This window comes from Micromesistius poutassou (assembly GCF_964030765.1).
Source record: "Micromesistius poutassou genome assembly, chromosome: 10".
Taxonomy (NCBI): domain Eukaryota; kingdom Metazoa; phylum Chordata; class Actinopteri; order Gadiformes; family Gadidae; genus Micromesistius; species Micromesistius poutassou.
In genome coordinates this window covers 20,116,395-20,130,933 of record NC_140280.1, presented here as the reverse complement: position 1 = coordinate 20,130,933, position 14,539 = coordinate 20,116,395, and the positions used below count along the sequence as shown (strand labels likewise).

At 42.9% G+C, this 14,539-nt stretch overlaps 1 pseudogene across 1 annotated transcript in view; it reads left to right on the top strand.

The window, feature by feature from the left end:
• Positions 1–14,539, top strand: part of LOC311354494 — a 208,645-nt pseudogene that overhangs the window by 18,903 nt on the left and 175,203 nt on the right. The window contains exon 3 of the transcript in view: positions 12,590–12,707. The product of the transcript in view is annotated as an uncharacterized misc_RNA (transcript). The remainder of the gene's footprint in view (positions 1–12,589; positions 12,708–14,539) is intronic.

Below are 14,539 nucleotides of genomic sequence, written 5' to 3'. Positions count from 1 at the left end.
ATTAATGTGTGTAAACAATTGTGTGAAAAACTGTAACATTAGGTAATATTTTACACCCACCAGGTGACAGTGTAACACTCAACATGCAAAAGCATAATTCTACTGATGAAGCATTCATATACTGTTTTCCATTCATACTATAGTGTTTTCCATTCTGCACACCAGTGTTCAATGGGTGATTAGAAATGTCTACTCATATGATGTACTGTATGTGTTCGTCATTTGAAAAGAAAATACCATTTAGTGAAGAGTTAACACTGTGTGTAGGATTTTGCATTTTGTGTGTGAGTTTTGAAATTTGTGTCTAGGGTTTTGAGAAAGTGATGTAGTCTCAGGAAATGTGTTTAAGCAATTGTGAAAAACTGTAATTAGCTCTGGAGCCAGGCAAGCCCTTCAAATCAGCGGAGCGGGATGAACGACGTCGGGAGAAACCTAATGAGAATCCTAGGGCGAGGAGAAGAGCCCAGTGACAAATAAACATCTCTTGCTCATCTTATTTTCCTGCTTGTTGGCATGGGAGCTTCACAGCCCAAGTTCTGTCAGTGACAAAGCCAAGGGTAACAGCTGGATGAAAGGCTGGAGAATTATAGCAGAGTGGACTTTGTCAGCCGCTATATAAAGCACCCGTCCAAGCAAATGTCTTGCGGGCCAGACAATCTCAGGCTTCTCCATTAAGTTGTGGTGGAACAGATTTGTCCTGTGGAACGACTCTGTCCTCCCTTCCCAAGGTTCAAAATGACCCTCTTTCTCTCGCTCGTCCCCAGTCGCCTCAAAATCAATTGGACTCTCATTCCTGACATCTGACATAATGTTTTCTTGTCAATGAAAGTGTTGGACTGGCAGACAACGAGGAAACGCCAAATCCAGATGATGCAGATAGTTTTCAGCATGTGACCACTGGCGAATCTCATGCCTCAACCTATGCCATACTTCCACCCAAAGTACCAGAACTTTTAGTTTGAGGAACAAAATGTCCTGGAACTAAAAGGTTCCTTCAGCCCTTTGTTATTTTATTTCCACCACAGTCTGAAGACCCACGAATGGCAGATTCCAGATGTGAACAATGTTAAGCTTTCCTAAATTGCAGGAGTTTTTGACCTTTTCATTGTGGGTCGCCGTCTATTTCCTCTGGATTTCCTCCTATACTTGATAAGGCCTGATGACTATATCATCGGTCAATCTGTCACAGGCTTTCTTCTCCATGTTAGATTGAAGTGAACTAAGGCAACTATGTAAATAAAGTTGCCTTCCCTAAGTAAACCTTTCGGTATGCGGCTGCAGATGTTGAACTTTTTTTTTTGTAGGCCAACAAAAAATAAAAAATAAGAATATAAATGAGGTGAGACAGATCTACATGTAAATCAGGCCAGAGGAGCTAAACTACAACACAGTAGAGCTCACCTGAGGCCTCTTTTATGCTCTCACACATGACTGACGTGTTTTGCCAGTTGAGTGTGAACAGGTGAGAAGTGAGTGAGACCAACTGGTAATTGGGTGTGGCGTTTTGAAGACCAGTGTTTTCCAGGTGAACCAAGTGTGCTAAATGATGAGATTTGTGCTTAGTACTTAGTTTTGCAAAAATGTGTGTGCATAGTTCCATTTTTTGTGTGTATACAATCAAGATAAACTGTAACCAAAGTCCTTCTGCATTGTAAAACCTATAAAAAACACTATCCTCTAACAGAATATTAATACAGTATAGATTTGCAGTTGTCATTCATTTTTGTACTTTTGTACAATAATTTTTAATATTTTACATAGACACCCATGGACACAGTGAATACTTCACAGAACATGTTTATCGCCATGGTAAACAATTTTTTGTCTAGCACAACTTTTACTATTTCCAAAGGTTGCTCACTTTCATAAATTGCTGTCAACCAATATTTCCTACTCCTAGACTCTTTGTTGCTGTCCCTGGTTGCCAAGGATACAACATGGATGGCATTATATTCCCTCTCTATATCTGCCTCCTACTCTCTTCCTCGCAACCCCAGCTCCTCCGTCTCTCTCTGACCCCCCCCCCCCCCCAGTCTGTTTATCTCGCCCTGGCAACGGCTTGGACCTGTATCTTCCATTGTGCAGGTGGGCAGACCTGATTGGATGCCTCTATTACGGAGCCAGAGAGAGAGAGAGAGAGAGAGAGAGAGAGAGAGAGAGAGAGAGAGAGAGAGAGAGAGAGAGAGAGAGAGAGAGAGAGAAGGAATTGTGGGGGACAGAGAGAACACTCTGTCTTGATGAAATGGAGAGGGGCGAGAGGATAAGAGTGCGGAGTTGAGAGAGCGAGAATGGGGGAATAAAGGCAAAAGCAAGTGGAAAAGAGTGACAGAGCCAAGGTTTCTTATCAGACCGTGCTGAAGTTGGATACAGTGTTTTTCTGGAGACAGAGCTTATTACTCTCTCTAAGAGAAAGGGACACGTTGCTCCTTCTAAGACGGCCGGTGAACACACCGGAAAAAACATATACTTTGTGTTCACACTTTTTTATAATTTTGGATTCATTGAGAGCCACCAAACACTTGGTATGCTTTGATTTAACCTTCTCGACTTGAATTTTAGACATTATATTTAAATACAAAACATTTATCAAATCAAACCACACTCATGGCATTGTGACTGCCTATGTGACGTTCTCTCAGTCCATTCACCAGAGTCCAAGTGGTCTCCCAAAGTTATTCAGTTTGTGGCAGAAATTCATAAATTTATTCAAAAACAACAAAACATCTGAGTGCTGATGGTCCACAGTGTAGTATTTATTGTGTTTCTCTGGCATATGAGGGTGAAACAGCAGCAGGAGAAGGATGTGACACTCAAAGGTTAAGACCAGGAGACTGGTTGTCTCCTGGTCTTGTTTTTCTGCTGGCTGTGATTTGCCAGGCACCCCCCCCGCCCCTCTTTATTTCTTGAATCTTACAATGCCCATAAGTCCTCGTGCTGTAATGGAGGCAATTTCGTGTGTGCTTGCTCCAAAATGCATGTATTCACAGTAAGCAGGCCCACTTTGAGACAAGCGGCGAGAGTGGGGATGAAACTGTGGCATGAATCTCAATGCCCTAAGCGGTTTGACATCACAGTTGTTGTGAGTTTCTGAAAAACACTTTCTCGTATAACTTTTCCTACAGCTAGCTACAGCTAGCGGTCGAAAAAAACCCAAAAACTTACAGAGAACAAAATGTGTTTCTACATGTGCTTCGCATGTTGGTGTTCCGGAATCAGAAGCAGGACGTGTTATACAACAGTGTCAGCGTCTTTTGTATGTCATTCCTAAACAATAATGGTGGCTGAACTGAGGTGCTTTTGCTAGTCCTGTACATACATACCATTCTTCAAACACAAGCAAATACGGCGGCATATCACTGCCAAAAATCACAAAAGTGCCGGCAACAATGATTTGGGTGCAGTTGTGCGCTCGCACAAAGTAATTTTTTGATGCAATTTCTTGCAGTGATATGCAACATACATATACACATAGATACAGGTATATACATCTATCATATAATAATTCCTTGTCTTCGTGGCCATGGCTGATGCTGCTCATGTTCCCTTTTCATCTGATCAGATGGGGCCAGGCAACCTTCAGGAAGTCAATGTGGTTGTAATTTCTAATAACTAGAAAGGGTGAGATAGTTTGTATTTTATATTATATATTTTTTTATGGGTGCCATAGTTTTATCTCCATCTATAAAAGTGGTTATGAGCAACTAACAAAAGTCACCATTATCATCATCAGCATAATAATATATATAATCACATCAGGAAAATGCAGTTGAGATATTGACTTGAAAGGAAGAGACTTGAGAGATGTCGATTCTGTTCTTGTTTGAATACAATATTTTCATTTTTCAATTTAACTGTAATACAGCACGCTTTCTGCACACGTCTTTGAAGACGGTGGCTCAGTTTTGCTGCAGACAAGTCTTTCAACTGCCAAGCCAAGGGCGCCGGTGGACTAGCGTGACCCGGCATAACATGACGAGACGACAGGCAAGCATATGAAATCCTGCCACAACTTTAAACCCTCGCGTGGATGCTGCTTTGTTGGCGCTGTGTTCCCTGTGGCTCGGAGCCTGAGTGTTTATTTGTGTGTGTCGCCGTGACGTTGAGGTATAGCAGTGGGACATTCTTACACCCCACGTCAACACACAAATAATTGTGTGTAATTCTGTCCTCACATGCTTTCAACTCTGAGGGACCTGTGTGTGTGTGTGTGTGTGTGTGTGTGTGTGTGTGTGTGTGTGTGTGTGTGTGTGTGTGTGTGTGTGTGTGTGTGTGTGTGTGTGTGTGTGTGTGAGTACAAGTGTCATTGTCTAATCATCCCTTGCCTGGCATGCCTGTGGCTGTTCTGACCACAGCTTTGACACAAAAAATACACAGATATGCTTGCATGCATATGAAAACACAGTCACACAGTTGGATACCGCAAAAGTTTGTGTGTTTAATGTTTACCGCTGTATGTGAATATCAATGGACAGAGAGGGAAATAGGAGATGGATAGAGACACCCACTAAGTGAACAGACTGTACATCATGTAAGACACTATATGAGGTGTAGAAATCTTACTGTATATCAAAAGGCAAAACTAGAAGATAGAAAAGATCAAGAGAATTAGAACATATTTTTCAAGTTGTTTATATCATTTGGTGTCCTAAAGAGTTCTTTAGTTTGGTGTGTGCTACTTTCTAACGGCTGTTTTTATGGATTGGAGTCTAGGGGAACCAGAAGGATGAGCTCTCAATGAGACAAGCAGAGGCTCATGGGTTCAAAAGCAAAAACGTGGACAGGAAATATATTACCATGAAGTTCCCTGTCACGCAAATCTGTAAAAGTGGTCCTATACACCCCATTCAATGTCATTTTGTAATAATTAAAAGTTCCAGTGTGTAAAACGTAGTGTTTGGTGATGAGGTTGCAACCAACTGAATTCACCCCTCCCCCCAATGCCTAAAGTCAGAGAATGTCTAACAGGAAGAGAAGTGGCACTCTGGTAACTTCCTGTTTCTGAACTGGTTGCGGTGACTCCGTCCATGCGAGGGCGCTTGCCCGCATTCCACTTTTCACCCTCAAATTCCACTTTTCTCAGGGTGTAATTTTTTGTCAAGTAATTTGGAAGTTGCATTCAAAAGGGGGGGGGGGGGGGGGGCTAAGATAATACACTCGATACACTACGCTGAATATTGAACTTCAATATTGAAGTTCACTTAGGGGGTCCTGCTTTACGGCAAGTTCTGAGTCACTTTGGCACTTCTGCACATATAATATATATAATATACTATATAGACATATTATATATTATATATATACATATAATATATAACAATTAACTTTGACGGAAAGTCCTCCTTAAGATAATGTTTCTGATTCTGCTTTAGCTTCTGATGCCATCAAGAGGGTCTCTGGTCGTAATCAGTCGCAAGTCCGTCCCTGACCAATCACCATTCATTAGCAGAATGCTAGTGGGAACGGCCAACAACGGCCATAAGCAATCGAAAGGACATAAGTTCTCATTCATTCGACTTTTGAACTATAATCTATATTGAACTTGCGGAATCTACAATAAAATCTGCGATATTTCAACGACAAGCAGGTGAAAGAGCTGTCTAGCTCCATAGACCTCCATTCAATCTGCACTCAGGCGATCACCCCCAGTGGAATTCTAATGAAACTGCAACCAAGTTCAATACAAAACAATAGAGAGTGCCAACGCTCTCCGTAGACGGGCTCTGCTACAGTTCCCTTTTCTGGCCTATATAGTGTAAGCTGCCATAGGTACTTCCAAAACGATGTCATCATCTAGCCGGCATTACGTAGCCAAGTTTCAAGTGATGAGGTTCCTTGATAGCTTTATGAATTATATTTAGTCATTAAGTCAGTAAATGTCAACCTATTAGTCGTTTACAAGTAAAGTTCCTTTTTCATTTAATGTTATTTGTGGAGATTTCTTCTCACATTAATTCAATAATTACAAATTATGGAGATGAATGGGACTGTGCCCATACGCTGCAATTTACGTTTTGCAAAAAAAAAACACATTCATTTAAATTGCACCAAAGCTGATTCTTGATAGCTTTTCCTTTCGAATGACTCAGGTTAACCAATCTCAATCGGGTGTCTTTATTAAAGACAGTATAATAAAGATATGATTCTCACACAAAGTCCTCTTATTGCATCCACAGTGGTACAGTACATTCATGAACATATTATCGCTATTTGTCACACGTCTTGATGATTCATCTCAATAGCAGTCTGCGCTTCAAGCCAATTTTTACTTGCACTCCGGTAGTGGAATATAGGTTGCTTTGGATAACATGACGGTATGCAGTTGTATCGCAACACTTTAGTTTTAGAAACCAATTTTCTCAGAAAGACTGAGAGCCTACTTTGAGTTATCAAACAGGGAAACAACCAAAAAAACGAACCCATTATGGATGTATTAAAGAATGCTGATCCGCAGACTGCCTTTCCCTACACACTTTCACACTTGGATTAAAAGGTGAGACCTGCGTAAACACAACAATTCTTAATTTCATGCGATTATACACTGATAAAACATACTAATGAATATTACTTTCAGTTCTGCTAAACGCCACTAAATTCTAAGCACTGATCTTTATTGCTAAGGTAAACTTTTTGGAGAAACCATCCAGTGTAAAGTACACTTTGAAATATCCAACACCTCCAATCTCACACCTCCCTTCAGGCCTCCCTCCGAAGCCATTCCCCCAAAACATACGACCAGCTCGCTAGCTTTGTGAACGACTTTGCTAATGCGCAATGAGTAGGTAGGTAGACAGACAGATAGGCCATCTGATAGTTTCATTCGGGTTGAATGAAATTACTGGACTGGCTTATTGCAGGACTGCGCCAGCAACAGATACCACAACAACATCTTGCCAATACAGGGCACCCCATTTGTCACGTTGCTGTTGCCGTAACTTCACAGGTAAGCTTCACGTGCTTGGCTCAGACATCCCCTGTCGGTCGTCTTGAATGATGCCGGTTGATGCAGATGAAACGTTGTCGTGCTGTGCCGACTTTTCTCACATTTCCATGAGTCCTAGAATCTTGCATTTTAAAACAGCATTTAACAGACACTTTTGTCCAAACATCCTACAAGTACATTTGTCAGAAGAAAGAGAAACAAAAATCTATCGCTGTAAGGATGTTCATAGAAACAACAGTGACAAGCACCAATAATTGCTAGGTTAAGATTCTACGATTCTAAGTACTGTTTTTAAGTTCCAGATCATGAAAACCATGTTGTGCCTTCAGTAAACTTTGTTTGGTTGAGTTTTTCAAAAATGTTTCTAACTGCAAAAACGGTTGTAGAATCTAGATATTACTCTCATGCAAACAACAGGAACAACACAGTATGACGTGTGTGTGTGTGTGTGTGTGTGTCATCTAATGATGAGCAGGAAATCAAAAGGCTTGTCTCACGATCAGTGTTTAGCTCTGGAGTCACACCATTTACGGTGATGTTATTAAATCTTAAGGGGAATCATACACGTGCACACGCTCACGCACACCCCCCCCCCCCCCGAGATGTTTGGTTATTTTAAGGAGATGAGGCCATTCATCTCAGTCCCTGATCTGTGCCTGTGTATCACCAGGAAGCAGGCAAAGTCTTGCTGCTTCTGCTTTCAGACTGCACCCTCCATCAGAAACCAACAAAAGAAAGAAGGCGCCCTCAGGGCCAGGCTTGGCGTCACACCTCTGGCATCGGGGGGGCTGTTGAAAGAGAAGGAACAAAGGCAAGAGAAATTGGGTCATTTTTGGCATCCACTGCTGGATTTGCCAAACCACACTTTTTGGTTGGAGTGCTCTCGTGGCGTTCTGTTTCCCAGCCAGCCCCTTCCGCTCTTTTTTTTTTTTTCTCCTGTACCTCATTTCCTTTCCATCTCTTTCAGTATTTTCCCAGGTTCCTCTGCTGCCATCTGTCTGTCCCCTCACCCTGCCAAGCCTTTCAACCTATTTCATTACCTCTTCACTCCCCTCTCTACTCCGCTCTCTCTGTTCTGATTCCAAACCACGTAGCTCTCTAATTTCACCTTTTCTTCCCTGTTCTTCCGTCCTCCTCTTCATCACCTCCGTCACATCCCTCGCTTCCCCTTTTAAACATCCATCATGCTCTTTTTTTCTGCTCACCTTTACCTCTCACTCTCTTTCTCTCTAGCTCTGTTTTTTTTTCGCTCTCTCTCTCCTAGTCTCACTCTCTCTCCCGCCCAGCCTCCCCCCACTCTTCCTGCTCTGCCAGTTTTCTCCCCCCCCCCCCCCCCCGTCAGTCTCAGTGGACGTGGTGCACAGTCTGAGGCCCATGCATGCAGAACCACATTAAAATCTCCTCCAATATCTGACCATGCACCTGGCCGTACTGAGCCAGGGAGACCAATCCATTACCTCAACCCTGGTGTAGCCCCGGACCCCTTCTCAATGCATCACGCACACTGAGTGTGTGTGTGTGTGTGTATTGTGTGTCAGTCAGTGGTCCGCCATGGCTCCTCCAACCACTGTAGATTCTGAAACTTGTTATGTGTGGAGATGGGGCATGGCGGGGGAGGGGGGTGGACTGAGAGCTCAGAGCAGAGGTTGGTATTTGATGTGCATAGGAGAGAAAGAGAATGTAAATGTGTGTGTGTGTGTGTGTGTGTGTGTGTGAGTCTCATTGAAGAGTAGACGGGGAGAGTGAGAGAGCCAGACAGAGCACAGAAGAGAAAGAGGTTGAGAGAGAGAGAGAGAGAGAGAGAGAGAGATAAAGTATCACAGAGACTGACGGAGGGGGAGGGAGAAAAGGTCTAACGAGCGAGAATGAGAGAAAAATAAAATAGAAGAGAGGGAAAGAGGAAGAAAGTGGTTTGCTGGGGCCAATCGATGGCCCCTGGAGGTAGAGGGTCTGCGGTGCATACTGGTGCCCACTGAGGGGCCAGTGGACTGGGGGAGACAGCATTGTGATTGGGATGCAGCCAGTGACTCCTGCTCTCTCCTCTCCTCTCTACCAAGTGGATGGAGTATGTCAAGATAATGGAATCATTCAAAAAACGGGAGAGGGCAGTTCAACCATGATCACGTCTGTCTGGCAATTTTTCTCTCACTCTCTCTCTCTCCTATTCTTCCATCGTATCTCCTCTTTTGTGTGTTGTGCATGCACACACATGCACATATAGCAAACGCTGATAGACATTAGCACACACACGCATACACATTAACAGGCGTACACACACACCCAACCAATCACTCACCGACCCACACACACAGACCTGCCGTGCTATTATGGCTCTCCAATCTCTGATGTGGAGTAGAATCGGCATTGAGTCCTCTCCAATTAGACTGGCCTTCATATATGTATATAATCAGGCTTAAAATATAGGGGAGTTCATCTGCAAGAAAGCTCAGTTCAGGAACAGCTTTCTGCCCACTGTCCTCCCTGGGCTGAACCAACTCAATGTGTCCTGTGTTCTGTGTCATCTGTGTTCTAGTGATGGGCGGACAAGCCTTTTCCACAGAGTCGCTTCACTCCACTTTATACATGTGAATGGGTCGAACCTTTTGCGGTTTGATACTCTTTTGTAAAATGGCATCAGTTTCTCTGTCAGCGTCCGAGACTATCTGTTATAGCTCACGCATGTTGGACAGCTAGTGCTGCCAGCCCCACGAAACGTATACACAATGTCTGTTATGCATTAATGATAAGATATTAATTTGAATGCATTGGATTCTGCATCCCACTTGTATGTACTTAGCTAGGCTATGTAAGCCCAACACAATGTTACACAAATGTGATTTGACTGCATCCATTTGTCGTCCTTCCTTTAGCAGACATCCTTGTTAGAACGGTTCATTCGGTCTTGTTCAATGAGTGTAGCTGCCAAGCTGCCTTGACTCGAGTCCGATTCAATCCCTTTTAATTCACTCATAAAATCCCTGTCCCTGACTATTCCAGACAACTGCACCATCGGAGCAGGCGTCATGAGCAGTACCCAGTAACGGCTAGTTGGGGTGGGCAGTGTGACTGGAAAGGCACTTGGATGGAGCCTGTATATGCCGGACCCTATAAAGATTAGTTTTGTATGGTGAAATCGAATTAGCAGAACTTGTGGGTGGAGACGGCACAGAACCCGGGCCCGGAACCAAAAAGTGTGAATCCATTCTTGAGCCAGATAGGCCATAGCCTTAGAATATTTATGATTATGAGTCTTATTGATTGTGAGCCTCGTGTGTTGCTGTGTTTGTTATGTAATGAGGGTTCTGTGGGATGTACACCAGTGGTGGCAATACATCTCCAATAGACCAAAAACAATGCAAATCCAATCTGGAAATCGAATCAATCGCACCTTCCTATCCCACTCTTCGGTGAGAGCGTGATCTGTGCTAGAATTGATCGGTGGGATACCCGAGAGCCATAAATTGATTAAAGGGTGAATGATCCTTTTGGGTTAGAGATATCAATATTCCTCTTAAAACAAGGACAACCTCTCTCAGGGGTGGGGGGGCAGCTCATCATCCACAACCATGGTTGTGATTAGAACAGAGAGAATGAGATATTGATTGCATTGTACATGAACCCCCCCCCCCCCCCCCAAGTGCACACACTCCCATGATTCAATCATGTCTTGAAAGCAATGGACCTTTAATGAGCTATTGATATTGAATACAACTCATGCATGCAGAGGATCCCATGTTCAGGTCAATGTATGTGTACACATGCATTGAGAGCATTAATCAAACTGTTGCCCATAGTCAGAGGCCTTGTGCTATACAGGGCTATGAGTCACAATTGAATGGCGTACTTAGGTACAAAATAATTTCATCTACAATGGTTGGGCATATTTGTTAAACCAAATGAAAAGGAAATTTGCATAAGCTGCCCACACACTGTCCTATAATGTGAATTTATATGTTGCAAATGTACTGTTCCTCCACCTTCATCTTCTACTGGAGATGTGAGCGTTGATTCTTTGTCGCCAATACGATGAAACACCTTCACTACAAACTACATTTTTTTGCGTTTTGTTTTTAGGATGTGATGTTTAAAATAGTGACGCCCGTTAGTTGTTGGGTTCATGAAATGTAGGCAGGAAGTTGAGTCGAAGGAGAATATCATAGATAACTTTACAAAGTAGGACAGGATAAAGCATAAGAAGAGAAACTTTTACAATCTGTGTGCGGTTTGAGGTGAGGAGAGTGTATGAGGTGTGGAGATGGGATTGGAGCTTCTCGCTCCACATGACAAGGCTTCCATCCTTCGGCATCAGATAAGCGACTCAGGATTCAAGAATAGACTTCATGATGAAGCCGCTTATGACAACCTGGAAGATTAATATGGATGACTTAAAAAATGAGGATATAGTGTAAATAAGCCCCAATTCTTTGGAAAGGTCACCAAAACAAACAGAATTGTATGAAACTTAATATAGGTTGTAATTTGCCGTGTTCATAATGTGTTTCTACATTTCTCTACATATCCTATTGGTGACCGGTTACAAAATGAGTACCAGTGATTTAATGCTAATGGTTTGTTAAGGTGCAGAACAACTTTGATCGGCAGTTTTTAACCAGAGCAATAAAAACACCTGCCATTAGATTTCTTGAACACCATGACTGATTTACATATTCAGGCCATTCCTGTAGGCTCAATAAAGGGAATAGATGCTGAAAAAGAGCTCAAACCATGCAGAAGGTCACAACATTTTGGCAACCCACTTTAATCATGTATTGGTAGTAGAGTATTGGATTTAAGCCCAACGCACAATCTCTCACTCTCTCTCTTTGAATGGCATTGGAATGGTTTCCCACAGAGAATTTTAGATTTTGTTCCTCTGATTTTATGCTAATCTAGAGTTCAGGTAGAACTCATGAAAGAAGCAGAGTTATTCATTGAGTTATTCAAAATGAATTCAAAATGAGTGGCGTTATACAAAAGAAAAAATGTTCTTTTAAGTCACAAAATGACTAACTTCCTCTGAATCCAGGATACATGCACAGGTAATGTTAAAGAGGTTGAGTGAAGTGATATAGAGCAGGAGGTTTAACATGCTGTAATGAAGTGCTCACTGAGTGTGGTAATGGCTTGTTTAACCTGTACACATTGATTAGTCACAACAGGTGAGCAGCCTCACCCAGCCCCAGAGTCCATTCTGTCTGACTCGGGCCACTGGCCAGGTAAGGCTGCTGAAACCAGCCTTCAACCACACACACTCCCAAATCCACATAGATCATTTCTGTGAAACTAATTTCAGCCAATTTCTCTTTAAAACAAATGCATTCAACCCTAGGTAACGGTTTAAGTAGCTCAGAGCAACACTTAAATTATTAAGGGTTCATAAAAAGAAAATACTTTCCCCAAGTCCTGGTCAAGCTTTATGTTTTTATATTCATGTTGTGGCTGCACATATCCATATATTTTATCTAATATATCTATCTATCTATCTATCTATCTATCTATCTATCTATCTATCTATATATATTCATGGAACACACACACACAACCACACACACATTACCATATAATTAACACATGCTGTATATAATATTTTACTGTATTATTTTAATAGCATATTTGATACTATGGTAATAAACATAATGTGTAACTAACACACACACACACACACACACACACACACACACACACACACACACACACACACACACACACACACACACACACACACACACACACACACACACACACACACACACACACACACACAGCGATCTCCAGGCTGTCTGGGGAGGAACAGAGTCTCTGTTCTCAACTTCTCCTGCGGATGTGAAGGAATGGCTAATCTCTGTAAGGCGCACCCTGGGAGGTCTGTCTGAAAGGCACTGTCAAGACCTGTCACTGTGGGAGGGGGGTGTGTGGGTGTGTGTGTGTGTATGGGAGGGTAGGTATTTGTGTGTGTGTGTGTGTGTGTCTTTGTGGGGACGGTTGTTTCTGAATATTTGTTTTCATGTTTTTGTGCATGTAGACGTATTTCTATTAATCTTTGTTGCATAGTAACCCTTCAAGGTTTTGTGGGTTTTGTGTTGATGAATGTCAGTTTGTGTTTGTGTGTTTCGAAAGTTGAGGAACGTGTGAGTGTGTGTGTGTTTGGGCTAAGCATGTATACACACACATATTGGGCTTCATGCATACAACTCTGCATAGGAGTCTGCCCTGATTAATGTGAGAAAGTTGGAAATCTGTGGACAGAGAGATTTTCTGATATGTTCAACAGCAATGGGTTTCCTGTTCATACCAATTTTCCTGAGATGTGCGTACATGAACCAGATTATAGTCTGCACCCCGTCAACTCCCATAATTGACCAAACATGGTTCTCGGAATGCCCATCATTACCTGGATTTCGCAATAAACTGATTGCTAATTCAGAATCATGAATCTAGTTACATTAATTTATAATACCAAGGGAAAGTAAAATAGTACGCCGAGCACATTTAGAAAGCCTGTTACAATTGGCATTTTAATGTTGGCCTGTAACAACAGCAGTGTACGGAATACCGAGCGGTGCCTGGTGGGGCGGATAACTCCGAACCCTGGCATCACACAGCTCCGGGCGGCATCTCCCCGGCAGTGGTGGCTCGTTCGCGAACGAATCAGTTCGAACGAAAGACTCTTTAAAACGAACAAACCGACCTGATTCGCCGCTCTCGTTCGTCGTCGTTCGTCTCGTTCGTTCGCCGAGACTCGACTCCCAGCTCCGCCCACTAGTCGCTGACTTGCGAGTCGCCGTTCGTTCACTGACTGTGTTTAGCGGTGAAGACTCGAGGACTGAGAAGTCACGAGAGTCAGCCGGGCAACAACATCCCGATTCCGAACATGAAGCGCTCCTCAGCTAAAAGGAACTTAGTTAATGTTGTGTTGATTGTTGACCATTTGCACCATTGCATGTGATTCGTTTGAGAATGAGAACGAGGGAGGAGCTGAGTCTGACCGACTCGGCTGAGAACGTGCATTCGCGATTCGTTTGAACGAGAACGAGGGAGGAGCCGAGTCTGACCGACTCAGTGACTGAGAATCATGATTCACCGCTACCGGAAATGCGAACGAACAAATGAACGAATGAACGACTCTTCTTGGCGAACTGACCGACGCCAACTGATTCATTCAAACGAATCATGAAATCCACCACTACTCCCCGGCATGTCCTTTATTCCCATTGTCTGCTCCTAAGTGCCTTCATCATTATGTATTTTTACATGCACCAGCTCGCTCGGCGACTCGTGTCTTTTGGAAGCTTAGCCTATGACCACATAGATGTTTTTTTGTGCACCGCACAGATTAAAGTTTGGATTTAGTTTTCCAGCAACAAATACGATGCTCCTTTGCAGTAGCCTGAATTGAGGCTGCGTGCAGCGCTGTTGGGGCCAGTGCCAGCCCTTGTTTCGTCACACTAACATTATGCAAATGCTGGATAGCCTTGTGCTAACAGTATCCAAGGTATTTCAGGAAGTTACTTGGGCTGCTAAGCTCAGAAAAATGGCAAAAACTACAGAGGACAGACTGCAGTTTTAGGATTCAAACCTGCGTTCATTCATGCACTTTTA